This window comes from Eschrichtius robustus, chromosome 13, assembly GCF_028021215.1.
Source record: "Eschrichtius robustus isolate mEscRob2 chromosome 13, mEscRob2.pri, whole genome shotgun sequence".
NCBI lineage: Eukaryota > Metazoa > Chordata > Mammalia > Artiodactyla > Eschrichtiidae > Eschrichtius > Eschrichtius robustus.
This window is the reverse complement of record NC_090836.1, coordinates 46,074,022-46,089,580: the sequence shown is the minus strand read 5'-3', so window position 1 is coordinate 46,089,580 and position 15,559 is coordinate 46,074,022.

Sequence of the window (15,559 nt, the reverse complement as noted above, 5' to 3'; positions counted from 1 at the left end):
CCTGGTCTGGGAAAATCCCACATGCCGCGGAGCAACTAAGCCCGTGCGCCACAACTACTGAGGCTGTGCTCTAGACCCTGCGAGCCACAACTACTGAGCCTGCGCTCTAGAGCCCATGTGCCACAACTACTGAGCCTGTGTGCCACAACTACTGAAGCCCACGTGCCTAGAGCCCGTGCTCCACAACAAGAGAAGCCACTGCAGTGAGAAGCCTGTGCGCTACAACGAAGAGTAGCACCCGCTCGCTGCAACTAGAGAAAGCCCACGCACAGCAAAGAAGACCCAACGCAGCCAAAATAAATACATAAATAAATGAATAAATAAATAAACATAAAAAATTAAACATACAACTTGTGACAAAGTCACAGACAAAACAGATAGACAATATATACATACCACACACTCACAATACACACACGTACAACACACACAAACATAGAAGATGCCCACACATTCTCAGACACAACACACATGTGCGCACACACACGCATTCCTGTCCGTGCTGACACCTCAGTGTTTAGCCAATGCATACCCTCTGCTCCACACCCGCTGTCCTCAGACTATCGCAGACGCTTCCTCTCTCCCTTCTGGCCTTCCCTCTTACATTACAGGCTAGAGCAACCTCCAATTATTCTGCTGAACTTTAATCAGGATGAGAGGGTGAGAACCCTGCCATGCCCATCTTCCAGACTCAAGAGCTCAGGATGGATCTCTTCAAGGTCACTCAACAAATAAGGGGCAGAACTGGGATTCAAGCCCAGCCACTCTGACCCTAGAACATGTGCTCTGCTGCCTCATATACAGGGTCCTCGCCTTCCCCTGGTGACCACAGCTCACAGGCCGTCCCATTCTACCTCCTGCCTCACTAGATGACTGATCCCAAGCTGCCCTGAAAGGATGGGCAGAAATCCGCCCCCATCCTGGGAACTCTCTGACACCCCTCCACCTAGGACCTTGTCAACGACACAGTCTGCTCCCCTCCAACTGCCAAGAGACCCCTTCCTCCCAACACAGAGTCAGCTCTGCAGCACTGGTCCCTGCGAGGCGTCATTGGCCAGGGGCCAGGGGACTCATGGGGAGCCTGGGACAGAGGATGGGGTTGAGGTGCTGAGGCTCAGCGGCAAAACCTTGCTGTGAACACGCATCGTCTACCACCGCCCCGGGAGTCTCCTCACCCTTCGGTGGGACCCTCCCTGTTCTCCCCAGCCCTTCACATGCACACACACGTGCACACATGCACACACACACACACACACACACACGCTACCCCTAATACTGACCCCAGAGAGTAAGAAAACTCTACAACCAAAGAGTGACAACTTTCATCCAGGAGCAGACAGTTTTTTGTTTGTTTTGTTTTGTTTTGTCTTGTTGCTAAAAATTACATCCTGAGGACCTCTGACAGTCCTTTCGTCAGAAAGGCGAGGTGCCCCTGGGCAATAAGACAGAGAGAACTAAACTCATCAGGGAGCAGAATGGTACCTGGTACGTGGTAGCTCTCGACAAACACTTGTTTCCTGAATGAGTAAGAAAAAAAGGTGAAAACAATTAGGAGGGGGGACCTGAGGAGAGAGACGGTAGCCAGGGGCAGTGGAGGAACAGGAAGAGAAGCGCTGTGGGAGGATGAGAGGCCCGAGGAGGAGGTTGGATCGTGGGAGATTCTGTGTCAGCCGTAGCCCGTGAGCATACATTGTGGGTGATTCATCCTCATAAAATTGTTAGTCATCGTGTGATGTCAACCCAAACCTTTAGCAAGAGCCTGTCTCACACAACAGCTTCATGCTGGCGATGCTGGGGCGACTCAGAGAAAGGGGACTAAGTCTTGTGTTTGGGGAGATTGAAAGCCAATAGGATAGCTACTGAGAACAAGATACCAATGGGACTGGCAGTTTCACAGGAAAAGGAAATCACAGGGAGAGTGATCATGAGACCAGAAGCCCCTGGGGCTCCACTGATATTTGGGGGTGTGTGAGCCCAACTTCCCCCATATGTTATTTTTCATGTCATAGAAGGAGATATTAAAGAAAGTTGGAGAACAAGGAGACTCCCAGGCTTAAGATAGATGTAGTTATAAATACCTAACCATAGCATGTATCCAAAGAGCAAAGTTACATGCTTACAGCAAAAGGTAAAACTGGAATAAAGAATTATTCTCTCACCCCAGCTCCACTATACACTAGACATGGCTTATTTGCTTCCCCCTCCCTGCCAGTCTGACAGATATGGGTGGAATGATACCCACCTAAGCCCCTTCCCCTCTAAGTATCTCTGAGTTAAATCCCTTCATGTACCCAGCTGGCTCCTTCGTTGTTGCCAACTCAGAACAGGAAGAAGGAGAGAGAGTGGAATTCTACCCAATACAGAACCAGAGGGAACCAGGGACTGTGGCCATTTGGGGCATTTCAGGACACAATGTCTTCCCAGAGTTCCTGGAGTCTCAGCAGGGAACAGGAACCCTTGTGTCCTTCATACTCCACTGGGCAGCTCCTTTTTCCCCACTCCATGAGCTAACAGAAACAAAAAAATTCTATTTGTCTACATCATTCCCGTGAGTGAATTGGCAATTCATGTACCTGGGCTTGCCTCTCTGATGCCTCCAGGGATTAAAGGATGGGTCAGGAGGACTCCGGGTTGGCGAGGACCCAGATCCAATTCAGGTCCCATCAGAACTTTAGAACTGGCCCCAACTGCCAAAAGTAGATCGAGGCAGAGAGCTAAGCTGTTTAGGACTCCGTCTTATCACAGCCTCCTGTAAGAACCATCCCGGGTTTCAGACAGCTCCCTCCACCCCATGTTTATGTCACCCGTCATTTAGAGGGGTCCCCAGATCAGTTCCAGGAAGCTGATTTTTCCTGGTTTTGCCCCTCCCCTTCTATATCCAAGACCCACAGTCAGCAGTCTCTAGCTTGGCAGCCCTAAGTTCCACCTGCCCTCCTTTCTAACTCTGCTTCATAGGTTTCTTCCTTCAGGAAGTCCCATGAAGTGTATTGCTTCCCCCACAACTTCCCAGGGTCTAATGATGCCTCAGTCCCCCCATCCCTGTGGGGCCAAGGAACTTAGCTTCCATGAAGTATGTCCATGACCTTGCTAAGTAAGACCAAGTCCAAGATACACAATGACAAGGTGAGAATAGATTTGTCACCAATAAATCAGAACTTCTACATCTAAGTGGGCTTCGTCCTCTCCAAACTAGTCACTCTCAGAGACAAAGCACTTATATTCCAAAAGAGCATCCAATGATCACTTACATGTAGAATCTAAAAAAGTCAAACTCAGAGAACCAGAGAGCAGAGTCGTGATTACCACAGGCTGGGGGAATTGGGGCTAGATTGGTCAAAACATACGTATTTCCAGTTATAAGGTTAACAAGTTTGGGGATCTAATGGCCAACATGGTGATTATAGCTAATAATACTGTATCATATACTTGACTGTTGCTAACAGAGTAGATCTTGAATGTTCTCACCACAAAAAAGCAATGGAATCTATGTGATAGGAGGGAGGTTGGGGTTAATGCTATGGTGGTAATCATTTCACAATATATAAGTATATCAAATCAACACATGGTACACCTCAAACCACCTTAAACTCACATAATGTTATGTGTCAATTATATTTCAATAAATACAGGGGAGCAGGGGGCTAGAGCATTCATTGTTCCAAAAATGCCTGTGAAAACTTCCCTTTTCAAATGACCTTTAGAAGCTCTTTTGCAGCCCATGCCAGCTAAAAAACCTTGTATTGGTGTCATCAAGCCTTCTTGTCTTTTTTTTTTAATGTTTTAATCTTGTTTTTATTTCTTTTAAAACTTAGATTTTTTAAAATATAGGCAAGGCATACACATGGAATAAAATTTTTTTATTTTTTTAATTGAAGTATAGTTGATTTACAATCTTGTGGTAATCACTGCTGTACCGCAAAGTGATTCAGTTACACATATATACACATTCTTTTTTAATATTCTTTTCCATTATGGTTATCATAAGATATTGAATATAGTTGTCTGTGCCATACAGTAGGACCTTGGTGCTTATCCCTGGTGTTTATCCATTCTATATATAAAAGCTTACACCTGTCAAGCCCTATTTTCAATCTAAATTTCTCTCCTCATATTTCTTACCATTAGAGCTTAATGTCATTTGACTATTTCCAAACATCAACTCAGCCTTCATAGGACTGTGATATGTCATCTGAGAGTATTCAAAGCCTGGGACATTTATTCTCAGGTGTTTTTCTGGTAAGGTAACTTCTCTGCCTTCTGGTCATACCTGGTGCACTTGACCAAGGTGACTGGTCAGCTTGCATCTACTCAGGGAAACAACTCACTACTGCAATGCCCACAGGGGCTTGGCAGGAGGTCCAGTGAAGTCAGTGGCCTGAGTAAGATAACTCACGTAAAGGCAGTTTATACTTGGGTCTTGGAGATGCAAGTGCCTCCCGCATTGGGCTAGGAGCTCCTGGGAGGATCTGGGTCATTCCTTCCCGCTGAGTTCTGCGTCCTCCATCCCCCGCTCTCTGGGACAGGGCTCTGCACCTGGGGACAAGGACTGCAGAAAGAACATGCAGGACATGAGGACAGTCAGACATACAATCATTAGGACCTTCCACAGGAGGTCCAGGGAGGATAGCCTCTCAAGCCACCCAAACAGAAAGGGATGTGTTTATTAACCATCTCAGGAGAAAACAAGTAACCCTTTCTGGAATAGCCCCTACCTCTCCCATCCTATGCCTTCCCTCTCTGGCCCCATTTGGGATGAACATTAAACTTGGGTCACTTGTTAAAAATTAATGAGAAGGTCTTTACCACCCAGATCCCTGCTTTTCATCCCTGTGAGTACACCCCCTTCAATCTCTGGGCCTCCAACAGGAGAAAGGCAGGGAGGGCTGGAGCTGGAGAGGCGTTTCCTGCTGCAAGTTCTGAGTCAGGAACCCTGAAGGCCAGTTTACATCTGAGAAAAGCCTGGTGCAAATAGTGGGACCTGCCCCGTCTGTGTCTTCAATGACCCATCACGGAGAATGAGAGGACCCACCTCTGTCTACACATCCTGCAAACATGCACGCTCGCCTGCCATGCACACGTGCGCGTGCGCACACACACACACACACACACACACACACACACCCCTGATTCCTGTCCTCCCCCTCAGGCTCCCCCATGCCTGTCAAGACCACACACCCTCTTGCTCACTTACATGGAATCCCCGGGCATGCAGCACACCTCCCTCTCCCTCACCTCCCACGTCCAGCCAGCTGCCAAGTCCTGTCTTTACAGACCCTGCAGTGTTTATCCAACACACCCTCTTTCCTCCACTCCCACTGTTCCTGCACTACTATCCCTCTCTTCTAGAGGCTTCCTATTACAGTTTAGATTGATCTCCACATCGTTTACATTAAGCTCAGTATCAGTCCCACACTGTAAACTTCTGCAAGGGAAGAATCTTGTCAAGTTAATTTCTCTTACCCCAGCGCCTAACAGCTGGATGGAGGACCAGAGAGAATAGTGTAAGGTGGGGTGGACCGAAAATGTAGGCTGGGGTCTCATCTGTCCAGCAGATATGAGGCATCCGAGAACCAGATCACACAGCTGCTCCTCCCAGCTCCCTCCAGCCAGGTGCCTTGCCTGTACTGGGAGGAAGAAAGGAGATGAGGTTTATACAAAACCTGATAGTAAATTTTCAAGGACAGACCCTTAATAACCAAATGACCAGAAAGTCATGGTATTTGCCAAAGTGCAGTTAAAGAACAGGAAAAGATGATTCAACAAAGCATACGTGGAAGCAATGACTGCAGGAAAGTAAAACTGTTACAACTGTTTCCAAAAGTCAAATCAACCCACAAAAGACCAACGTTTGGCACATGTTGACTCTCAAGGACTGAATCAGGCAGGCATCTTCTGAGGCATCTTGTAAAGATTCAGCTCCATTGCTTTCCGGTCATACATTCCGCCACCAGGCCAAGGTGAAGGGTCAAGGGCATCAGGGGAGTGAAGCAGCGTCACGGGTACTTGGCGGAGAAGAGCAGTCATGTCAATCACAGCAGTCAGGATAAATGGCCCTCGTAGAGACAGCCTATATCTAAGTCTCGACCCTAATGAGTCAGAGTCACTTCCTCTCTTTGGGGTCTCTGTTACCCCTCCCACTCCCAGGCAAGGTCTGCACAGGCGGGCAGAAGAATGGGAAAAGAAGTTCAGAAAAGCCTGGTGGGTGGAGGACACAGAACTGGGCAAATAGATGGATATTCATCAGCTCTAACAGGACTTCATGGAGAACAGCCCTTCAACAGGACACAGGAGAGGGGAGGAGGCTTCATTTTAACGAGCCCTTCCACAACGCACACAATGGATTCCTTCCTTTCCCTTACATTTAATAACATTGAGACTGGGACCTAGCATAAAATAGTGGGGGACAATACTACAGCACACAAGCCCATATTTCTTAAACCCGCATTTCTGTGAATAATTTCCTTGTTAACTCCTGGGGTCAGGAGTGAGGCAACTAGAGAAATGGGTCGATAGTAAATAGTGATGTTTAGAAAGACTCTGCTCTGTGGCCATTCTGGTGTTGGTTTTGGAGACCCAATCTCCCTTTACAAAAGACTTGTGCAAATTACAGAGTTTGCAATGGTTGGCTCTAACACTCTGCATTTGAGTCCTAGAATCAGAGCTCTTCCCTTTATCCACAAGCCACCACCCACCCATACACTACACACACACACACACACACACTATCCACACACACACACACTCACACACACCAGGGCACACCCAGACTCAAACCCTCAGACGTGCAACCCTTATCCATTCCCTCACTCCCTTCATCCAGTCAACGGCCAAGTCCACACTACCTCTGAATGCTTATCCAGCACATGCCCTTTCCTCCAGCCACTGACCCTAAAGCACATCACACCTTCATTCTGTCTCTTCTGGATTTCCTGCCCTTAGAAACCAGGTAAATCTCAAATTGTTTATTTCAGATTTAATCCCAAACCTGACTGTGGACCCCTTGAGGATAAGAATCTGCCAGACTCTTCTCTCTATAACCAGTGCCCAACAAAAAGTTTTTCCAGTGGGTAAGTGGGGCCCACATCAATCTATCCTGTCCCACCTCCTACTACCACCCTGCTCCACCCCTCACTGACAGGAATCTCTTTCTGAACCCTCCTGATCAGAGAACCAACTGACTCTCAGCCCCTCAATTGCTGATGACTTTATTTCCGCCTCATACTGAGCCCACTGTCTCCTACAGACCTACCTGACCTTCCTCCCTGTATACCGGCCCCTCCAAGAAGCAACCATTCAGACGTGGCAGAGCTGCTCTCCGCCAAGCCAGGTATGGTGACTTCACCTCCCTTCTGACACTTCACAGGGCCCATCCTAGAGAACCTCAGACAGGCCACACTCCACAAGGCACCATGAAGCCCACAAGAAAGATCCCTGACCCAGACTGGAAAGGAAGAAGATCCAGAGAACTCCAGGAAAAGCTTCAGGTGGAAAGAGATTTCTGATCCGAGCCTTAAAGGATGAGTAGATTTAGACGTCTATTAAATCGGGCAAGGGCTCTCAGGTTTAGGGAACAATGTGGGAAAAGTTATAACTTAAGGGAAAACCTTGATCTACTGAGAAACTTTCAAAAAATCTGTGTCAAAAGCATGAAGTCCAAATGAGGGCTTGAGAAGTGAAAAAGCGAAAAATGCGGCTGGGCCAGATCATTGAAAGACTATGTTTGCTCGACTGAGTATCCGAGGTTTATCCTTAAAGGCAGTTGAGAGGCTTTGGAAGATTTTAAGCAGAAGTGACAGGATCATATTTGCATTTTAAAAGCTATTCTGGCAGCAGTTGGAGGATGGATCAGACCATCAGAATGTAAACTCGTTGTAAGACGGTTCTTTATCGGGGTGAGATACAATAAGGGCTTGGGCTAAAAGGGTGGCACTAAAAAAATAAGGACAGGGAAAGAATCGAGAGGACTCTACAGGGAAGCCCCAAGACTTCTGACTTGGTCATTTGAAAATGTGCTCTCACCATTAGGCTGAATGAGAAACACAACAGGGGAAGCAGTTATGGGGGGTCACCAGGAAGATGTACAGACATGTCAGAGAGCTCCCTGGGGAAGAGATGGGAGCCATCAGTAGAAAAGATGGTTGAAGTTATGCAAAGGCCCTGAGCATGGAAAGGAGCTTAGTGTTCATGGAAGGTTTGAGGAGAGAAAGCATTGTGTGAAATAGTTAATTGGGTGAGTGGCGAGCATATTTACTGGAGAAATGTTGTAGGACTGATAGGAGGGGATAGGTACCTGGTGTAGGTTTGCAGTAATAAATTTAAACTAAGACCAGCCCACACGTGATTTTCTCCAACAATGTTCAGCTCAAGAAGTACAGACACCAAGTAGGTGGGGTTGGAATTCTTAGACAGTCATTGCATATGTGCTTAAGGACTCTCTGCCAGACTCCTCTTTATTTAAACGAACTTATGAACAATTTTACACAGACTGCATTATTGTTTAAATTATTATTTAAATGTCCAGGATAAGCCATACCGGATTATCTCACATTCTCTGAAGGCCCACGAACAACCTTTGCATCCTTCCCAGGTTATTGCAGACCCACTCTCTAGGGGTTTCAGCCTTGCTGGGGGTCTTCACATGGCACTTTAACAATTTATATTAAATTCTTACCACTCTTAAAAAAATGAATCAAATGTTTTCAACATTTGAATCCCCTGAAAGAAGATTAATATGTAGTGGAAAATCTAGCAGAGGATCACTTGCTGTGCAGGTGACTCAAACCATGATCCAAAAATCTAAAAATTCAGGAAAGGTTGAGATTATTGCTTAATATTCTGTGAAACAGGCATGGAGCTGTGTTCCTGAATTCCCCATCCCTTTTGATTTCTGTGAGGTGTGGATTCTGGCAAAGAAGTTTTCCCTAAATCCTGCTTTGACTTTTTCCTTTCCACGGGGGTCAGACCTGACAGCTAAGGGCAGCCTTTGTCATGAGAAGTTTCACTACTGTTTTCCTCTTTTTCTGAATAATCAGACAGAAAGGCCTGGAGCAACAAGGCCAGCTCCCAGTGCTATATTTTTAAGAGACCTAGGTGGCCTATCTCTGAAAAAGAAATTGTTTCACGGTATTAAACATTCCAATATATTGATACTGATGACCCGGTAGGGCTCCAGAGGTCCCCAGAAATTGGCAAGCAATGTGATTAAATATCTCTCACCCAGGGAGTTCAAGGTAGACTATTTCTGGAAGACTATTTATTTCCAACAGTTCTAGAGAGCAACCAAAAAAAATTACAGATTAGCAATCACGTAATCTTTTATATTAAGTTATAACACAAGTGCAAGTGTTGACATTGTTAGAATGTAATAGACACCTCTTTCTTCAAACCATACATTTAAAAATAACATAAGCAGAATAATTATTCTGGTTATGTACTCACAGACTTTAACTGTTTCTCAGCCATCTCTGCCTCTAACACCATATGTCACTGGTCTTATTCTGAAGGATATTTTTTCAACAGCATTTTATTATTTTTTTACTTCTCATTAAAATTGCCAGTGACCATTCCCAAATTTGCATTTTATGATTAACAAATTTGAAATTGTTGACATCTTTAACTCTTTTCTGTAGACCATAATATTTTAAGTGAGAAAATACTCTCTTTACAATTGCTGAAGTACCTGGTAAATTCAGAAAATTCTGCCCAATAGAATACTCTATCCTAATTTTTTCTTTTTGAAATGTGTAAATATTTTGGCCCAGAAATTTTCACAGATAACTATCTTCTAACCTGTTGACAAATATTTTTAGAAGGCAAAAGGAATTGACAAGTAGTCTTTAATTTATGATTCTTCGGCTATTTCACCAGATTGAGATCCTGCAATATCACAGGGCTTCTCAATTTCATCTAACGGGAGAAGAGAATATCAATTTGTTTGTTTAAATATAGAAGCTCTATCAAAACACTCTTACCACAAGGTTGAGATATTCTAAACTCTCAGAATTAAACCTTGTAAACTGCTTGAGTGCTCATCGTTTGATTCGTTTGATTTTCACTTGCTTTTCTGGAGATAAATTTCAGTGTCTCCACAAGCACACTGTATTTTCCATTGTTGCAATTTACTAAAAGTTTCAAATGCTGAAGTTTTTGGCATGTCATTTAAGGAATATTTTTATTAAATATTTCCAATGAATTTTGAACAAAGTGCACTCACAATTCACAGCTTACTGTTCATGAGTATATACCAGTAATAATTATTCTGCTCATTTTTTAAAACTCTCACACCATTGTAGAACATTTAGGTTGATGACATCAGCTTCCTCATAAATTATCTTAGCTCATACATGTATAATGCACACATATCTATGCTCATACATATCTAACTTACATGTGTATATTTATGTATGTATGTTTATTACGTATATATGTATGTTTACACACATATAAATTATGTATAAGTTTGTAATTTTATATATATTGTAAATTTAATATACATATTTGTAAATTTTTACAACTATAGCTCTGTTTGGATTGGTAGAACATTGTCACTTATTTGGCCTTAGTTATAAATTATATATGCACCACAAGCACATTTCTACTTCATAGTTTTCTTTTTAAATTTTGAAACATTTTTACACAACATTATGATCCTACAAAAATTTTACTCATATCACCACAAAAACAAATGATTTTATCTTCAAACTTAAACTGTTTAACTAAATTAACATTAGTATTCTCAATAATATAAAATGAACTTCCAGAAGCTTTATTTTGATTCCATGAAATGAATGGGAACAAAATTGAGTTATTGGAATTAATTAATTTTCTACTTGAAGTATCCAATGACACTGATGATATGACATCAGAGAAGCCCACGCACCGCAACGAAGAGTAGCACGCGCTTGCCGCAAAACTAGAGAAAGCCCACGCGCAGCAATGAAGACTCAACGCAGCCAAAAATAAATAAATTTATTTTTAGAAAAAACCAAAAAAACACGTAGCTAGGGAAATCAGGCTATTTGCTGTATATCTATTACAAAACTGATCAGCCTCTCTCTCCCACAAATATCTCACATAACTTCCCAGGTTTCCTACTGACTCTGTCAACCTATGCCCTGATTTTTGTTGCACTTCGCAGGTCATTTCACAGACCATTGAACAACTGGCTGACACAGCAAGTAGCCAGAAGGAAGAACAGTGTCAAATATTTTTCCCACCACCATGCAAGGCCTGAAGGAAATAACTGTCCCTAACTGTTCCAAGTAGGTACATTATTTTTTATCAGAAGTGCCCTGCATGCAGTCCTTGAAAGGGAGGTGTTAGTCAAACTGCATCTATAAAAGGTAAGAAGGAAAGGTTATCACTAGCTGTCTTTCAGATTTAATCACTCATTTTGATACATGGGTTTCTCACACTTCTCAACGAGACCATGGCAGAAATGCACAGCAAAGTTCTACCAAACTATCTGTTTATTGTAATGTAGTTATTAATAATCATATTAATACCTTATTAAAATATGTAAATTCCAGGTCACATGCTAACCCAGACTGAACACTGGGAAAAAACAGGCCTAGACTGGGACTGTCCCAGGCAAAGCAGGACATATGGCCACCTTACTTAGTACTTACTTTAAGCATTTTATACTGTCTGCTTCCACCACAGAAAATATAAAATTTCATAGTAATAATCAAATCCCTCAATTTTAAAAAACTATTCAAATAAGGGGGTGTTTGCTAAGAATATATCCAAACTAAGATGCCCAAGCAGAATTGCATTAATAGAGCTCAAACGTTGTTTCTCAGTTTCACTGATTAAACTTCTCCACTGAAGGATATCATTGTATTGGTCTCTAGGGGAAGAAGCTCAAGGTCCCTCTTCACTCTTTTTCAAGGAGAGGAAATACTTGGAGGCCAGAGCAGACTGCAGACCCTCATTGAACCTTGTTTTCTAGTTGGGGACAGAGGGGCAGGGCGGGATAAATATCTGTGTACAGTGAAAACCTCTCTCTGGCTCATTTTCCTTTGACACTGATGGCTGTGGATTTCATCTCTCCTGAGTGGAAAATTCCAAGATTTAAATTTGAGCTTAACAAATGGCACATTTTAGGATTCTAAGCCACACAAAACACATTTCCCATATGGACCAATTAAGCTTCCTAAAGTTCTATATTTTGCCTTGAGGCCATAGAGTCAGTCAAATGATTGAATCAATCCAACAAAAAATAAATGTTGAGTGGTTTTTATGTGCCAGACATGTTCCAGATGCCAGGAATTCAACATTGAATAAGAAGTCCTGGTCTTGTTGGAGGAAGAAAGAGTAGAGAAGGTTAGAAAAATAAATCTCTTAGTATATTTCAAAATGGTAAATGCTATGAAAGGGTATTATAGGGTGCAGGTAAAGTATATTAGAACCATGCCTAATCAGAACTTAAAGAATAGGAGAGTACTTCCCAGAGAAAGTGATATAAGATGAAAGATGTAAAAAGCATTACTCAAATATGGGGATTGGATGTGAAGGGGAAGGTAACATTCCAGAAAAAATGATCAGCATGTGCAAACTCCCAGGAATAAGTGAGACAAGGCTTGCTCAAGGAACTGAAAGAAAATCTACAAGGCTAGGACACAGACTGAGAGGTGAAAAGAGGTTAAAAAAAAAAAAAAAAAGCCAATGAGGTGGTAGGAAGAGGCCAGACCATGAAGGACCCTGTAAACTATGTTTAATTGCTGGGGGATTTGGGGAAGGTTTTTGGTTTTTTTTTTTAATTGAAGTATAGTTGATTTACAATGTTGTGTTAGTTTCAGGTGTACAGAAAAGTGATTCAGATATATATATATATATATATATATATATATATATATACACATATATACATTTATATATATATATATACACATATTTGTATATATATTCTTTTTCAGATTCTATTCCATTATAGGTTATTACAAGATATTGAATTTAGTTCCCTGTGCTATACAGTAGGACTTTGTTCTTTATCCATTTTATATAAAATAGTGTGTATCTGTTCATCTCAAGCTCCTAATTTATCCCTTTCTGCCCCTTTCCCCTTTGGTAACCATAAATTTGTTTTCTATGTCTGTGAGTCTGTTTCTGTTTTGTAAATAAGTTCACTTGTATCATTTTTAAAGATTCCCCATATAAGTGATATCATATGATATTTGTCTTTCTCTGTCTGACTTACTTCACTTAGTATGATAATCTCTAGGTCCATCCATGTTGCTGCAAATGGCATTATTTCGTTCTTTTTTATGGCTGAGTAAAATTCCGTTGTATATATATACCACATCTTCTTTATCCATTCATCTGTTGATGGACACGTAGGTAGCTTCCATGGCTTTGCTATTGTAAATAGCACCACTATAAACATTTGGGCACATGTATCTTTTCAAATTAGAGTTTTCTCTGGATATACTCCCAAGAATATGATTGCTAGATCGTATGGTAGCTCTATTTTTAGTTTTTTAAGGAACCTCCATACTGTTCTCCATAGTGGCTGCACCAATTTACATTCCCATCAACAGTGTAGGAGGGTTCCCTTTTCTCCACACCCTCTCCAGCATTATTATTTGTAGACTTTTTGAAGATGGCCATTCTGACCGGTGTGAAGTGATACCTCACTGTAGTTTTGATTTGCATTTCTCTAATAATTAGTGATGCTGAGCATCTTTTCATGTGCCTGTTGGCCATCTGTGTGTCTTCTTTGGAGAAATGTCTATCTAAGTCTTCAGTCCATTTTTTTTTTTTTTTTTTTTTTAAATTTATTTATTTATTTTTGGCTGTGTTGGGTCTTCGTTTCTGTGCGAGGGCTTTCTCTAGTTGCGGCAAGCGGGGGCCACTCTTCATCGCGGTGCGCGGGCCTCTCACTATCGTGGCCTCTCTTGTTGCGGAGCACAGGCTCCAGACGCGCAGGCTCAGTAGTTGTGGCTCACGGGCTTAGTTGCTCCGTGGCATGCGGGATCTTCCCAGACCAGGGCTCGAACCCGTGTCCCCCGCATTGGCAGGCGGATTCTTAACCACTGCGCCACCAGGGAAGCCCTTCAGTCCATTTTTTGATTGTGTTGTTTGTTTGTTTTTGATATGGAGCTGTATGAGCTATTTGTATATTTTGGAGATTAATCCCTTGTCATTCTCATTATTTGAAATTTCTTTTAAGTGCCAGGAGAAAGTGCAAGAGAGAATGGAGATAACCAACAGAGCAAGATTTCTGAGAAGGCAGAAGATGAGAATTCAGAGCATAGATGAAGGGTTAAGTCTTAGACAAGAGAAGTAAAAACTCTCACACAGTCACTGTAGAAGAGGAGAAAAAGGTGGATGTAAGTACACATAAGATTGTAGATATTACCAGGAAATAAAAGGAATATATGTCCAAAACCTTCTATTTTCTCTGTGAAGCTGATGGGGTTACCTGGTGTGGGTGAGGCAGGATGTGATGGGATAGGTAGTCTAAGGAGCTAGAATAAGGTCTACTATAGCTTCTATGGAAATGGGAGACAGCACTGACTAGGAAAGCATTGTGGATTTGCTTGGACAAAGTTGAGAGCCTAGTTGAGATTACACACCAGAAGTTTAAATGTATTATGTTTATAATTTTGTATCTTTTCCTCTCTAGATGTGCTCAATAGCCTGGAATAGGACCAGAGAAAGTAGATAACCAGTTTCTTCAAGGGTCAAAATTTTGCCAGACTTTGTAAAAGTGGGACCAGGGAGGAGTACATATTGGCAGAAGATTTGTCTAAGTTGGCGGACCATGCAATTTAACTTGGAAATGGAAGCAAGTAAAGGCTGGAGTAGGCATACATTAAAAAAAAAAAAAAAAAAAAAAGAATCAAAAGGTCAAGGAAGTGAATTTTGAAAAATGGATGTAAAGGAAGTATCAAAATAACACAGTTGGAAGTAAAGGAGACTGTGGTCAGAGAGTGGGTGTTTTCAGAAGTGGAGTAGCTCTGAGTGATGACCAGGTCCATACTGAGCATGGGAGTTCAGATGAAAGTCATGATGAGCTCAAGGAACTGGGAACCCAGATTGCTGGGTGGGTCATGCTCATGATCCTTGAAGTTGTCCAGAATCTTGAGACAAAAGAGAAGACGACCATCCAAGGGTCAGTCTTCCATGAAGGAGGGGGAGTGACTGAGAGCTCAGCAGATGAAGTGATGAGGAGGGGTAGACAGATGACCCGGGACTCCTCGGAGGATGAGTTGTTAGTGACACGTCTGGACACTGCTGTGAGTCCAAAGTGATCAACCTTGTAGCATCTTCCACCGCTAACCTGAGGAGCACAGCTGTGGGAATGAGTCGGCCACACTTCAGAGAGAAAGGGAGATGCCTGGAGAGCTGTGATTTTCCAGTTGGGATTGCTTCTTTTTACTTTTTAAAAATTTTATTTATTAAACTATAGTTGATTTACAATATTGTGTTAGTTTAAGATTACTTTCCATTATCGGTTAGTAGCTTCTTTTTAAATTTAGTTAAATTAATTCTATTTTTATATCTATTAATTCCCTTCTCTTCTTTTCTTCAGGGTATTTGGTTGGCCGTTTCCTAG